The following is a 14,818-nucleotide window of genomic DNA, read 5'->3' on the forward strand; positions in this document are numbered from 1 at the left end:
TGTTGAGACTTTTTCTTATCTTGTTTGCTTTTTCTTTACTTTTTTATTTACCCTTTATCTACCCTTTCTTAAATTCAAAACTTGTCTAACAACACTGTACCTTACTTATACACATTTTTCCCTTATAATTTAAACTCTACAATCAAATATTCTCTCCTTCAGTGCTTTGCAGTCCTATTGGCCTCTCTATGTCCTAAACAAACAATCTGAAGAAGTTCACCCTATAAGTATTAACACATTTATATTTATGCTGCGCCAGCTAATACCTAGGTAGAAAGGATTCTTGTTCAGGGTGACTCCTTTGGAGAGTTAATGATTATTTGATCAAGCATAAATTTATCCCCCCCTCGCTTGTCCTTTTCTTTCTTACAGTCGCAGCTTACTTATTGCATTAGAATTCATGGGTTTATCCCGCTTGGTTCGTTGTTATTTTTATGAGCGGTAGTTTTGAATTCATATAATATAGGCAGATCAGGCAAGTACATGAATAAAACAATTTAATTAGCTTTAAGGTGATGCACTATAATACATTTCAAAACAGGATAATATGGTTGCACTCAACTCAGATCAAAAGCTCTAATTAACTTGTACTTATCACACATACTAAATCTTAATAACCTTAAATACAATCATAAAATACAATTCATAGATTATCATTAAGCCATTTGGATACACATGGCTATCAGTGAACACATCAGCACAATTACACTTTTAGTTTACATGATCTTGTATCTATTCGGCCTCTTGGGCAAACAGTTCTTAACACTGTCTCGGACACGTATCTAGTTGTAGGCTACTTTTGCAGTTCTTTAAGTTCAGTCGAATTTAAACGTTCACACAGGAAATTCACTCTCTTCTTACAACTGGAATTAGTATTTCAAAAATCTACATTACCATTTCTGTCCTTGAACTCTTAAAACTTGTTCCTGCCTTGTCTAATCATCAAGGCCTGCAAATGTAATCGCTTTGGAGGATATCTTCCGTAGATCTGTGCGAGTATAAGCTCTGAGGGAAACATGGGAGGTGGCATGGTAACGTCGCCTTGAATGGATGGCTTAATTTAGTCCCTCCGTCGTACGACAACATCACAGCTATCCTAGAACACGGACATAGCTTGGCCCAATACGAACGCTACGACGGACGAACTAAGTGCCTTCCGCGACTGGCCAGGGACTTCCCTCCTACGACGAGCAGGACCACTCCGAGAGAACAGGAATCCAGGGAAAAAAAAGATCTCGAATCTTCATGCAAGGCTTTTTTGTTTCATTTTCTCCTCTCGTTAAATCTCGATATTTGCGACACGTGCCAACTCGGTCACGTGTGTCCACGTCAATCTCATTAGCTCCCTTTATTAATTTTTCGCATGTGTGTCTGCCATTTGATTATACGAAATGTTGGGGTGTCCATCAATTATACTTAATTGATGACCCCCCCCCCCAAAAAAAAAAAAAAAAAAAAAAAAAACTTTCCAGTCACATTCCCATAAATGCTCTGTTGCTGCATTATGCATTAGGGGCACTAGCCACTACCATTCTTCCTCCTCATACATAAGTGGAAGAATGGTAGCCACTATCATTCTTCCACTTATGTATGAACACGGGCAGCTGCTGGTTTACATCCATATACCATTCATCTCTACACTCATTAAACCAATTTCTTCTTCTCCTCTTCCATTCTCTATGCCCCTGCTGTTTTGAACATTGTTTCCCATACTGATTTTCCCAGTGATTATAACTCTCAGATCTTCAAGAAACAGAACGAATTTCTTTCTCCTTTTAACTACTTTCTCACACATAGCACTCGCATATCATATTGTAGGTCTTCGTGCCTCTTATGTGTGGGGCTAATTTAAAAAAATGGGAGGGGGGGGGAGCACTTGACATTTTGATGAACCCAGAAGAAAGTTTCAAACTCAATGGTTAAAAAAAGGCTTCAGATATTATGAAACTTATTAGCTGAGGGTTCCACTTGAATTAATGTTCCATTAACAGTGGAGACTCCCTACATTGCAGAATTTCTTGTTCATACATTGTTAAGATCAAGGGAATGGTTTATGCAAGTGTTAAGCAAATTTGATCTAAGTGTTAATCAAGTGTATTCAATTATAACTGACAGTGCAAAAAATGTGGTGAATTCTGTTGAAGATATGTTATGTAAAGAAAGCGAATGCTCATAATTAAGTAGTTGTGATGAATATAGTGAAATTAAATTGCCAGATGTTTCTTCAATTAAGTCTGCTGCACAGTAAAAGATATTTTAAATAGTTTTGTGTGTACAAAGACTATCTGAAACACAAAAATTAACTAAAAAGCTACGTACTTCTGCTTTACTAACTCTTCTGAAAATAATTATCACATTACTTTTGTAGATGTAATTACTCAGTAGTGCTCAACATATGACATGATATCCTGTTTGATGAAACTCCAGACATTTATTGATAAGTTGATTGAAATGATCAGGGATGACTTTCAACTTTCTTGCAGTTCTTAGGAAAATCTAAAATAAATAAAATTAGCTTTAGAATCAGCTAAAAGGGATTTTTCAACATTCCACGTTTGCATTGCATTGTGTGTATGTGTGTTGGCTTTCAGCATCTTAGAGCTGTGAAGATGAGACAAAAAAAAAGAGCTTTCATTAAACCCAGAGAATAAGGCATTTGTAGCATTATATTTAGATCCTAGATTAGAAATGTTTTGTTTTCTGAAAGGCAACAAGTAGTCATTGATCTGACAACTTCACAAGAAGATACGTGCAATTGATTTTTTCGCAAGCATGAAAACCAAGTTGATATGATTACTGCAGAGCAATTCAAATTGCTCAGTCTCTGTGAAGATAACTTAGAGAATTTTCTTAGGGCTACTGAAAGTGCAAGGAAAATGCAAACAGCAGAAAAGACTATTGCATTTTTTATCACTTCAAGATTTTGCTGATGCTGGTAGGATTCTAGCAGAAGCCAGTTTGATTTCATGGTGGAATACAATAAAGTTAAAATATGAAAACTTATGCTATGACACAAATAAGTGTGGAAACAATTTATTGCCTAAAAACATAAATAATATTAGTTATTCACTCAAATTTTAATTTATAATAATTCTTGTGCATATAATAAACTTAGGTTTTGTTCTGATTTCCATTTTTAATATTAATTACTAATAATCATCCAGCTTATTCATAGGTGGCAGAAATGGGAAGAGGGCATGCCCCTTACTTTTTAAATGCATTTGCACACGCACCCCATTAAGAATTTTTTTTTCTTTTAAATTTTTAATACTCTCTATTCCCAATCTCTATAAAACATTGTTCATATTGTTTTTGCTTATGTTTAATTTTTTTATTCAAAAACATTCAGTTGAGTAATTTTCTTGAGAAATTCATCAATTAATAATTATATATTATTGATGAATTCCTCAAGAAATTAAAGAAAATGTAATTACACACCATTAATCCCCCAACCGACCATGATGTCTATAGACGTCCAGCTAAATCTGGATATGATTCTGTACCACTTGTAGAATAACATGAATAAGAAGTGCAATTTGGTCTTGCTATTTCATCCACCTTGGCTGGTAGGGAGGTTAATATACATTTTCCCAGAATGAGAGGGAAATTAATAATGAGATTGAGTATCCCCTTATATGCATAGATATATTGAGTAATGCTCACAATGCTGTATTTTTTGAGGTGAAATTTTCAGTCATGCGAAGTTGACTGCTGGAGGAAATTGCTGCCACTGAGCTTATTTGAGCTGTTGGTAAAGGTGAAGCTTGTTTTAGGTATGATTAGCCCAATAATGATGACTGAATTCAGAACTCAACAACACTGTCTGCAACTAATCACCTATTATCACATAATGTCAATACTAACTGTTGAAAGTTTTTTTCACTTGGTTAGACTATAAATTAAAGATGCCAAGAAATTGTATTCTTGGTTTAATCCTTTATCCAAGTGTAAGCAAAGTTTGTGCCTGAAGTAACTTCATTCATGACTGGGCAACTTGTAAAGACTAATGACTTTACATCACTTGCCTTAGTATTCCATAATGCAAAGCACATATCCTTACGGAACATGTATAATGCTATGCATTATGGGAAGGGTCACTACCTAGACCAGTTTCAACCCTTATCGAGATCTTACCAGTGGGAGCCAGACCCAGAAGTGATACCAAGGTTGAAGTAATGCAGGAGTCATATTTCTATATACAAATAGCCAAAAGGTGTCACAACTTATTACTGAAATACTTAGATCTTATAACATATAGATATTAGAACAGCTATCTCTAATTCATAGTATTTTAGTAATAAGGTTGTGACACCTTTTGGTTACTTGTATATGGAAATATGACTTCAACCTTGGTGTCACTTTTGGGTCTGCTCCCACTGTTGAGATCTTGATAAGGGTTGAAACTGGTCTAGGTAGTGACCCTTCCCTTAATGCATAGCATTATCCATGTTCTGTAAGGATATAAGCTTTGCATTATGGGATACTAAGGCAAGTGATGCGAAGTCATTAGCCTCTATATATGAGTTGCCCACTCGTAAAGTTACTTCATGCACAAACTTTGTTTGCTTACACTTGGATAAAAAGTTAAACCAAAAATATAATTTCTTGGCATTCAATTTATTGCTAACATAGTGGTGCATAGTTCGAGGTTATGCACCACTATGTTAATACTGACAATAAATTATATTCTTGGCTTAATTTTTTTATCCAACTTAATGTGCAAAATTTATCCAAAGTTTGCACATTAAGTAACTTCATGACTGGGCAACTCATAGAGCTTGCTAATCTAATGAGCACATCAATGGATACAAGGCAGATTTTGAGCTTCTGGTGAAATATTGTGAAACAGAAACTTATTCATTCATTCCAAGTGAGAATGCAGAATTAAATTTTAATAGATATCAACTTAATACATAAACTATAGGAAGCTTCAACTTGAATCAGAAGACATGATAAAACTGAAACCAAAACTGATATCACTAAAATCCTTGAACTTGAATCAAAACTTTATTCATTATTTCATTTTTTTCCCCTATACCTGTTTTTTTCTCACTTTTAGATTTGGTAGTGGATTATGACATTTTTCAAAGAATTTGTAGTCTTTCTGGCTGCTTTTAACTTATAACCCAAAAATAGTATAGAAACAATTGTTGATTAATTGGAAACCTCTGATCTGAAGCTAAAAAAATTAAAATAATTTGTAGAACAATTATAATTCATGATATGTGCCATGTAGTGAACCAAGCTAAAGAGTAGGTTACCTGTGGAAAAATCCTATAATTGGAAATAAAGTCTACACATGATTAGTAAGACTGTGAAAACAGTTGTTGAAAATATCTGGTTTTATAGTTTCAGGATCCAGCAATGATTTGTTTCAGTGATACTTCTGAAATGTTTGCCACATCTGAAATTACATGCTTAAAAAAATAAAGTGGCTAACTTAGTCGATTCTGTTCTACACAGTGTAGTGGTATTACAGTAACCTACCATTTATCTGACGACAGTGGGACAATTTGTTCTTCTAATAATTGAAGGGTTGAATGAGTGAAGTACAATTACGAGGATGGTCTGAAAAGTTCTCAGCCTAACAATGAAAAAACGAATTTATAATTTCAAAATTATTTTTATTTTTCAACATAATCTCCCTTAAGACTAATACATTTATTCCAGCGATGCTCCAGCACCATTATCGTGTCCCTGTAGTGGTTCTCAGTAAGATCTGGAAAATACCCCTCTACAGTTGCAATCACTTCTTGATTCAAAGAAAAACGCTGACCAGTAACGAAGAGTTTTAGTTTTAGGAAGAGATAGAAGTCAGAGGGAGCCAAATCTGGGGAATAGTGTGGATGTTCTAACAATTCATAGTGCAGATCCCTTAATTTTCCCATTTCCAAAACACCTTTGTGGGCAGGTGCATTGTCCTGATGAAAGATGATTTTTTTCCTTCTGCAAACCAGGTCTTTTCTCATGAATTTTTTTGTCTAGTCTGGTTAAAAGATTGGAATAATATTCCCCGGTTATTGTTTTACTCTTTTCAAGATAATTAATAAACAAAATGCCTTTAGCATCCCAAAACACCGATGCCATGACCTTTCCTGCTGTTGGAACCGACTTTGTCTTCTTTGGCGCTGAACAACTGGCTTCTGTCCACTGTTTTGACTGATGTTTGTATTCTGGTGTGTAATGGTGAATCTAAGTCTCACCCATAGTAAAAAAATCGACGCACAAAATCAGTTTTATTCTTGTTAAAACGCTCCAAGCACTGTTTAGAGATTTTCATGCGAGTGCGTTTTTGATCTACCGTGAGCAAGCACGGCACCCATCTTGTTCAAAGCTTTTTCATATGCAATTCTTCATGCAAAATATATCCTACACGTTCTTTTGAAATGCATGTAATCTCAGCAATTTCACGCATTTTGACTCACCATATCGTGCACTTGATCAATGATTTCTGGTGTTGTTACACTTTCTGAACGGCCTTCACATGGATCATCTTCAAGGCTGGCACGACCATGTTTAAACTTGACAGCCTATTTCTTAATTGTCAAAAACAAAGGAGAAGAGTGCCCATAAACTTTTATTAACTTCAAATGAATTTCTTTTGGCGTTAAACCTTTTTACAAAGAATTTTATAACTGCACGATACTCAATTTTATCCATTTCAAGGGATACAGACAACACTTTTGCTTCAGACAGCTGTATAAAACAAACTACTTTGTAGAATGACTTGCAATTTCACATGGATACTTATGAGAGATGTACCAACTTAGAAAAAAAATCTTGCCAATTTTTTTTTTTTTTTCTAAGTCAGTATCGTTGAACTTTTCAGACCACTTTCGTACATGTGCTCTACTCATGTATACAAGGGTCGGTTAATTGAAGGATCTTTGTTTTGATGTTGGATAAACTTTAGATTACTGTACAAAAAGGATGAAGTCTATTAAGCATTCCCTTAACAAGTATGGCTGTATTACTCTGGCAAAAATTTGGGAGATTGTCATCTTAAGATCAGCTTCTCCGCAGCTGCAATGCTGAAAAATAATAGTAATAAACAATATAATTGAACAAGTCAGCAATTTTAATTATTTGGGCTGTAAATTAAATTACAGTGAATAGTTAGACATTTCTAACAATTATCAGATTCTATAAAAAATAATTGATTCTTTTTATACAACATTAGAGGGCACCAAATTGGGACTTTAGATGTTTGGTTTGTTACAATTTGAATTGTTTCACTTACTGATTGCAACATGAAAAGTATAATGTTGTGCTCTGATGGTGCTGGTTTAAAATCCAGCAAAATATAAGCCAGTTAATAAACATTCTTTTATAATTTATTTTTGTTTGATGTTTTTATTATTATTATTAGACACCTCCAGGGAGTCCAAAGACTCATTGAGGGAGGGCACCAGCTCCACAACTCTGCCTCCTCCACCAACTGACTGCAACTAAACCAACGGCATCTACTGCCAACCACCACTAGTATTTCCAAAGTCAATCACAAACATCCATTCCCAAGGCGGGATTCGAACCTGCAGCCTTTTGGCTAGAAAGCAGATACGCTATTTTATTATTATATATTATTATTATTATTATTATTTTAATACTGTTAAAATAAGTTAGGGGTGCTTAAGGGTCAAAGCTGTATAACTGAGAGGAGACCTCCACATAGCCTTTAAAGGAATGCGGAGAACCGACCAGGGCTTCTGACCTAATGTCCAATCCTCACCTTCTCGTGGTGCACCCTGTTAGGTATCTACTTTGATACTGAACGAACGAGGATGGGCTGGCAATTTGGGATTTAGCCGACCAAATTGTATTCTTATTGGTTAAACCAAAATAAAAAATGATGGTACAACATGACAAAATTTCATGCCGGCTGGGGCGTCGCCCGGTTAAACAAGGCCCCCGTTGTTTTCGCCAGGGAACCAGGGCGAACAGCGAAAAGTCAGCTACTGGAACAAATCTGAAAACAAACCCCAACTCAACATCACCAGAGTTAAAGATCGGTACTATCAACGTAAGAAGCCTGAATGGCAAAGAAATGGAGCTAGCTGAGGAATTAGATAAGTACCAGATCGACATAATAGGGGTGACTGAAACAAAAAAGACCAAAACTGGTGAGATCTTTCTGAGCAATAAATACAAAATGTTATATTCAGGCAATAACAATCAAGGAAAAGAAGGAGTAGCCATAGTATTCAACACAAAATATGAGGCTAATCTTCTTGAATGGCAGTCAGTCTCAAGTAGAGTAATGTGGGCAAATATGAGAATGGGGAACTGGACAATGAGACTTATTTGTGCCTATGGTCCCACAGAAGGTTCTACTAAGGTAGAAGTGGAGGAATTTTTTGAGGCTTTAGAAAAAGCAACTGACACAATGAAAAAGGAAAAGTTGGTCCTTGTTGGGGATCTAAATAGTAGAGTAGGAAATGATTGTGAGACATACAAAAATATTTTGGGAAAATTTGGAGAAAAGAGCAAAGCTAATAATAATGGCAAATATCTGTTGGATTTCTGCTCAGGACATGGACTGGTTATTACTAACACCATGTTCCAACATAAAAATGTGCACAAATTCACATGGAGAGAAGAGGCTAGGAATAAGAAAAGTCTCATTGACTATGTTATTGTTGATAGTGATGTTTTCTCCCTGGTGCAGGACACTAGAGTGTACAGAGGATTTGAAATTGGAAGTGATCACTATTTAGTCTTGAGGAGGATAAAATTGAATTTCATATTGAAAAGAATAACATGTGAGAAAGTTTTAAAGCGAATAAAAGTTGAGCAGCTCTCAGATGTAAACTGTAGACTAAAATACAGAAATATTATTGAAAAGAAAATGAAAGAGTTTGAGAACAGGAATCAAACCTTGGAGATTCAGTGGCAAACTCTGAAGGAAACATTGATTGATTCTGCCAGAGAGGCATGTGGTGAGGTTGTGTGCAAAGATAAAAAAATCAGAACTCCCTGGTGGACACAGGAAGTTAAAGAGGCAGTGAAGGAAAAGAAGAAAGCATATCAAAAGTTCCTGGCAAATAAGTCAGCTTTTACTCTTACAGAATACAGAGACAAATGTAAGAAAGCTAAACAGTGTGTAAAACTAGCTAAACAAAAGTCATGGGAGGACTTTGGCAAGAATATAGAAAATAAATATCAAGAAGGTGGCAAAATATTCTGGAGGTTGTTGAAGAAGCTTAGGAATGGAGGAAAGAGTGCTGTAAAAGGAATTAGAGATGATAAAGGTGAAATGAAAACAGGAGAAAAAGATATCCTTGAAGTATGGAGTAATTACTTTGAAAAACTGCTAAATGAAACAAGCAGTGATGACAGCACAGTGATAAAAAACACTGACCAGGCATGCAGTCAGGAATACATATCCATACTTGAAGTAGAAAAAGCCATCAAAGGCTTGAAATGTGGAAAGGCAGCAGGAGTAGATGATATTCGACCAGAAATATTGAAGTATGGTGGTATAAGAGTCTTACAGTGGCTGCACTGCATAGTTCAGAAAGCCTGGACAGAGGGACGAATTCCCGACGATTGGAGTAGAGCTCTCATAGTACCCATATATATAAAAAGGGAAATAAAACTGAATGTGAGAATTACAGAGGTATTTCCCTACTGAGTGTTCCTGGCAAGATCTATGCAAGTATACTTGAGAAACGGTTGAGAAGAATTGTGGAAGAAAAGCTTGGTGAAGAACAAACTGGATTCAGGACAAATAGAGGTTGTCAGGATCAGATCTTCACTTTACGACAAATAGTCGAGAAAGCATGGGAATATAACAAAGATCTGTATTTAAGTTTTGTCGATTTGGAAAAGGCATATGACAAGGTGCCAAGAGAGAAGCTATTCAATACGCTGCAGTTATATGGTGTCAATGGGGCATTATATCAAGCAATACTTAGTCTTTATTTGAGTTGTGAGTCAGCAGTTAGAATTGAAGGAAGTACAGGAAGATGGTTTAATGTTAAATCTGGTGTGAGACAAGGATGTACATTATCCCCTCTGTTATTCATTATCTATATGGATCACATTATGAAGGAATGTGGTATTAAACCTGATATCAAAATCGGAGATGTTAATGTCAGCTCTTTGCTTTATGCAGATGATGTTATACTTCTAAATAAATCCGCTACAAGTCTGCAAGATTCTCTGACTAAATTGAATAGCTGTTGTAATAGATATGGTATGAAGGTCAGCAATAAAAAGACAAAGACAATGAAAATAGGCAGAATCATTGAAAATGTCAACTGTGTTGTGAATGGAGAACCTGTGGAACAAGTAAAACATTTCAGCTACTTAGGCACAATTTTTACTGAAGATGGTAAACTAAATATAGAAATAGACAACAGAATCAGCAAAGCTGGTATCGTGGGAAGTCAATTGAATAAATTCATATGGAATAAGAAAGAAATTAGTCGTAACACTAAATTAGCTGTATACAAGACTGTGTTCAAACCAATTTTAACTTATGGATCTGAGAGCTGGGTCAGAAGTAAAACACTTGACCAAAGACTAGAGACCGCAGATATGAGAGTCCTGAGAAAGATTAGAGGCATGAACAGATGGCATCAATGGCAATATCATATTAAAAATGAGGATATTAGGAAAGAACTTGACATTGTCAGCATCCAGGAATGCGTTAGCAGAGCTAATCTCAGATGGTATGGTCACTTAAATAGAATGGGAGAGGAAAGATTAGCAAAACAAGTGTTCTCTGCCAGGTTGGCAGGAAAACGACCCAGAGGAAGACCAAGATATAGGTGGATTGATACGGTACAAAGTGCCTTAGACGATAGAAATATAAGATCTGATAATGTTGGAGTCTTGACAAGTAACAGACTGATTTGGAGGAAAATTGTAGATAGGAAGTTAGTAATGATGTAATTTTTTCATGTAGTACTGTCATATCCTGTACACCCCTTGAGGGTACATGGCAGGAATTTGATGATGATGATGATAAAATAAGTTATGAATAACTTCCAACAGTATTAACTGTTAAATAAATTATTGGCATTTAAAAAATATCTGCTCAAACAAAAAGAGATAAAATAATCGAATGGACAACAATTTTAATTATTAAGCTATAAATTAAGTTACAATGAAGATTGAGACATTTCTAACAAAATTTAAATTCTCCCAAATAATTGGAAAAACAAACAAAACATTCAATTCATCATGGAAAAAAATTGCTGGTAGTTGACCATTCTTGGATATCTCTCTTACTTGCACAGCCTCCAGTACTTTGTCAACAAGTGTTTATTAAAAACCTACCTTTACTGGCAGATACATTCATCAAAGTCTGCTCATCATACCTCTCATAAAAATTGGTGTTATCAAGTCTTTAATTAATAGAGCACATAATGTATGCTCCTCTCCTTCAAGCTTACTACAACCAGAACTTCTCACTAAGTTTTAAAAGAGGTATACCGTGACTAGAAATATCGATACAAAATTAATAACGGAAAAAACTCACAAAGATTATTTAATAGTATAATTTTTGCCTGTGTGTCACAGGCATCTTCAGTACATATTAAGCTCAAATTAAACAATAACAGACAATTCCAAAAAGCGCCACCTAAGTAGCTGGTGTAAGATAACTAAAAAGGTCAATAAATTTCCTTAAAAAAAAAAAAAAAAAAACTAGGATGAAGTGCATTTAACTTAGTGAGAAATTGTTTAAGTTCATCCGAAGAGCCATTCCACACAGCAAAAATGTCATCGACATATCTGAACCAATGATTAGGTCTGGGAGAAATGTTGTCAAAGATACGTTGTTCAAAATGTTATCTCCAATTTCTTTATGGAACATTTTGAACAACGTATCTTTGACAACATTTCTCCCAGACCTACTCATTGGTTCAGATATGTCGATGACATTTTTGCTGTATGGAATGGCTCTTTGGATGAACTTAAACATTTTCTCACTAAGTTAAACGCACTTCATCCTAGGATCTAGTTTACCCTAGAACTAGAATCAAATAAGCAGTTAGCTTTTTTAGGTCTTCTAATTCTTCGCCAACCTGATGGTAACCTACATTTCTCAGTTTATAGAAAGAAGACTTATACAGGCTATTATATCCATGCTGAATCTCATCACCATCCCAGTCAAAAGGCAGGAACTATTAAAACACTGGTTCATCGGGCCCACTCCTTTTGTTCTTCAGATGATAAGAACTACGATATATAACTTCTTCCTTTCTATCTAATGGTTATAAGAATTGCTTCATTTAAAAGAACTTTGAGTAGTTTTAATATGTCTTCTTCTTCAAACACAGAATTAATAATGCGCATTCCTATCCCTTATGTACAAGGCATCAGTGAACGTATAGCAAAAGTTTTAAAACCACTGAATATTTTTGTTGCCTTTCGACCGTTTAGAAAAATCTCCACCTTTCTCACTTCTCCTAAGGACAAGCTTCCATATCTTAATCATCCAGGTGTCTACCAGATTCCGTGCTCTTGTGGATTATCTTATTTCGGACAAACGGGAAGATCTGCCTCTATTCAGCTAGAAGAACACCAATCTTATATTGAATACTTTAAACCTGAACAGTCTGGACTTGCAGAACATGCCATCTTCACTGGAAAGTTCATTGGAAAAAGATAAGAGTACGTCACAAAAGTCGTTTCCTCATGGAACGGCGTTATAAAGAAATATGTGAAACTTTACTTCACTCTCCAAACTTAAACAGATCCGGTGGTTTACGTCTATCCCCTTTATGGGAGATAGTACTTTACAAATCAGCTAATGTTTCCTAACTTTTTATTGTATTGATTTTTTAGGAAATTTATTGACCTTTTTAGTTATCTTACACCAGCTACTTAGATGGCGCTTTTTGGAATTGTCAGTTATTGTTTAATTTGAGCTTAATATGTACTGAAGATGCCTGTAACACACAGGCGAAAATGATACTATTAAATAATCTTTGTATGTGAGTTTTTTTCCTTATTAATTTTGTATAGAACTTCTCACTATCAAAAGTTAAATGAATTAAATGGTTACAACCCTCATGAAATTCAGCAGATAATTGATTCCTATGTTCCAGCACCTAAGGATTCTTTGACAGACCACAGGGGTTTCAATTCCTTACGTTATCTCTGAACCTATTGGTAGAATTATGAAGTAGTATCACCTTATTCCCACATTTTCCTAACAACAAAATTTCTCATCTGTTACCATCTACAAAAGACAAATACTCGCCTTTGTCATTAGCTGGTGTTTACTAGATTCACAAGGAATCTGAATGTGATTTTACATACTTTGGGCCGGCAGGATGTTCTGTGGAAAAAAAATAATTAATGAACATCAGTATTATATTGAATGTGTAAAACCTCAAAGTCTGGTCTGGCACAACATAGTATAGACACTAAACACAGTATTTATCTGGTGGGATGAAGCCCGTCTTCTCCGTTTTTAAATATGAATGCCTTTTCAAAGAAAGTTGTGAAGCCCTTTTATTGTTTCTCCCTCTACCCCAAAAGTTTGGGTAATTCTCATTTTATGTAAACATCAAAAGTAGGTTTAATATTATTTATTAAATAACAGGACATCAATGTGCAGAAACAACAAATTGTTGTATGTACTTTGCATTCCTGTTCTTTGATTTGCTTGTTTCTGAACACCGATGTACTGTTATTTTTTGTACAAAATATATGTGCTGTCATTAAAGTTAATTACTGTGGTTATCATGTAATTTGTTGTTTACTATCCACTTGACAACCATGACAAACCACATTTGACACTACTATCTTACCAGAGGATATCAGAATGAAAGTAGCTTGTTTAACCTGCCACTCTGTCAGAATTCCATTTCTTGACTTGGTGAGGTTATTGCATGAATTATCAAGAAGCTTCTGATATTTGCAGTTATTTGGGAAGCGAACTGGTTTTAAAAATGTCAGTGGAGTTGAGAGAATGTTGAATGAATGTTGAAAGAATGTTGAAAGGTGCATATATTAGATAAACAATAACAGTAAATACAACTTGTATCAGTGGAATTGTAGAAGAGAAGTAGTGTTGTACATGTTAGTCTCCAAGGAAAATCACTTCACATTTGAACTACAAAAAAATCAAGCTTCAGGTTTGACATTATTCCACATGGCATGTCAGTTAAACTGACACGTACACAAATTATTTGTGAATTCATCATTACTATTATGTAGAACATCAAGTAGATTTAAAATTTGAGACATAAGCAGACAACATAATCAAATTAAAATAGCAGATGATACTTATATTAGAAAAATTATTTAATATTTGCAGAATTTTCGGCTAGGTCTCATAGCCATTATCAGTACGGTTGAAAACAGATAAACACAATAAGAACAATACTTACAGCAACAGACGATAAAGGTGAAATGAAAACTAGAGAAAAAGATATCCTTGAAGTATGGAATAATTACTTTGAAAAACTGCTAAATGAAACAATCATGACAGCACAGTGGTAAAAAAAACACTGACCAGGCATGCAATCAGGAAAACACATCCAACTTGAAGTTGAAAAGCCATCAAAAGGGTGAAATGTGGAAAGGCAGCTGGAGTAGATGATAATCGACCAGAAATGCTCAAGTACGGAGATATAAAAGTCTTAGTAACTGCACTGCACAGTTCAGAGGGACGAATTCCAGATGATTGGAGTAGAGCTCTCATAGTACCATATATAAAAAGGGAAATAAAATTGAATGTGAGAATTATAGAGGTATTTTTCTACTGAGTTCCTGATAAGATTTATGCAAGTATACTTGAGAAACAGTTGAGAAAGATTGTGGGAGGGAAGCTTGGGAAAGAACAAGTTGGATTTAGGTT

The 14,818-nt window shown here is 35.1% G+C and overlaps 1 protein-coding gene across 1 annotated transcript in view; it reads left to right on the top strand.

The window, feature by feature from the left end:
* The window catches only part of LOC150100499 (E3 ubiquitin-protein ligase RNF13-like), a 249,565-nt gene that overhangs the window by 55,366 nt on the left and 179,381 nt on the right, over positions 1–14,818 (top strand). The gene's annotated exons all lie outside the window — the stretch shown is intronic.

This window comes from Typopeltis vanoorti, chromosome 13 (genome assembly GCF_054136105.1).
Source record: "Typopeltis vanoorti isolate ZY-2024b chromosome 13, IOZ_Tvanoo_1.0, whole genome shotgun sequence".
Classification (NCBI taxonomy): domain Eukaryota; kingdom Metazoa; phylum Arthropoda; class Arachnida; order Uropygi; family Thelyphonidae; genus Typopeltis; species Typopeltis vanoorti.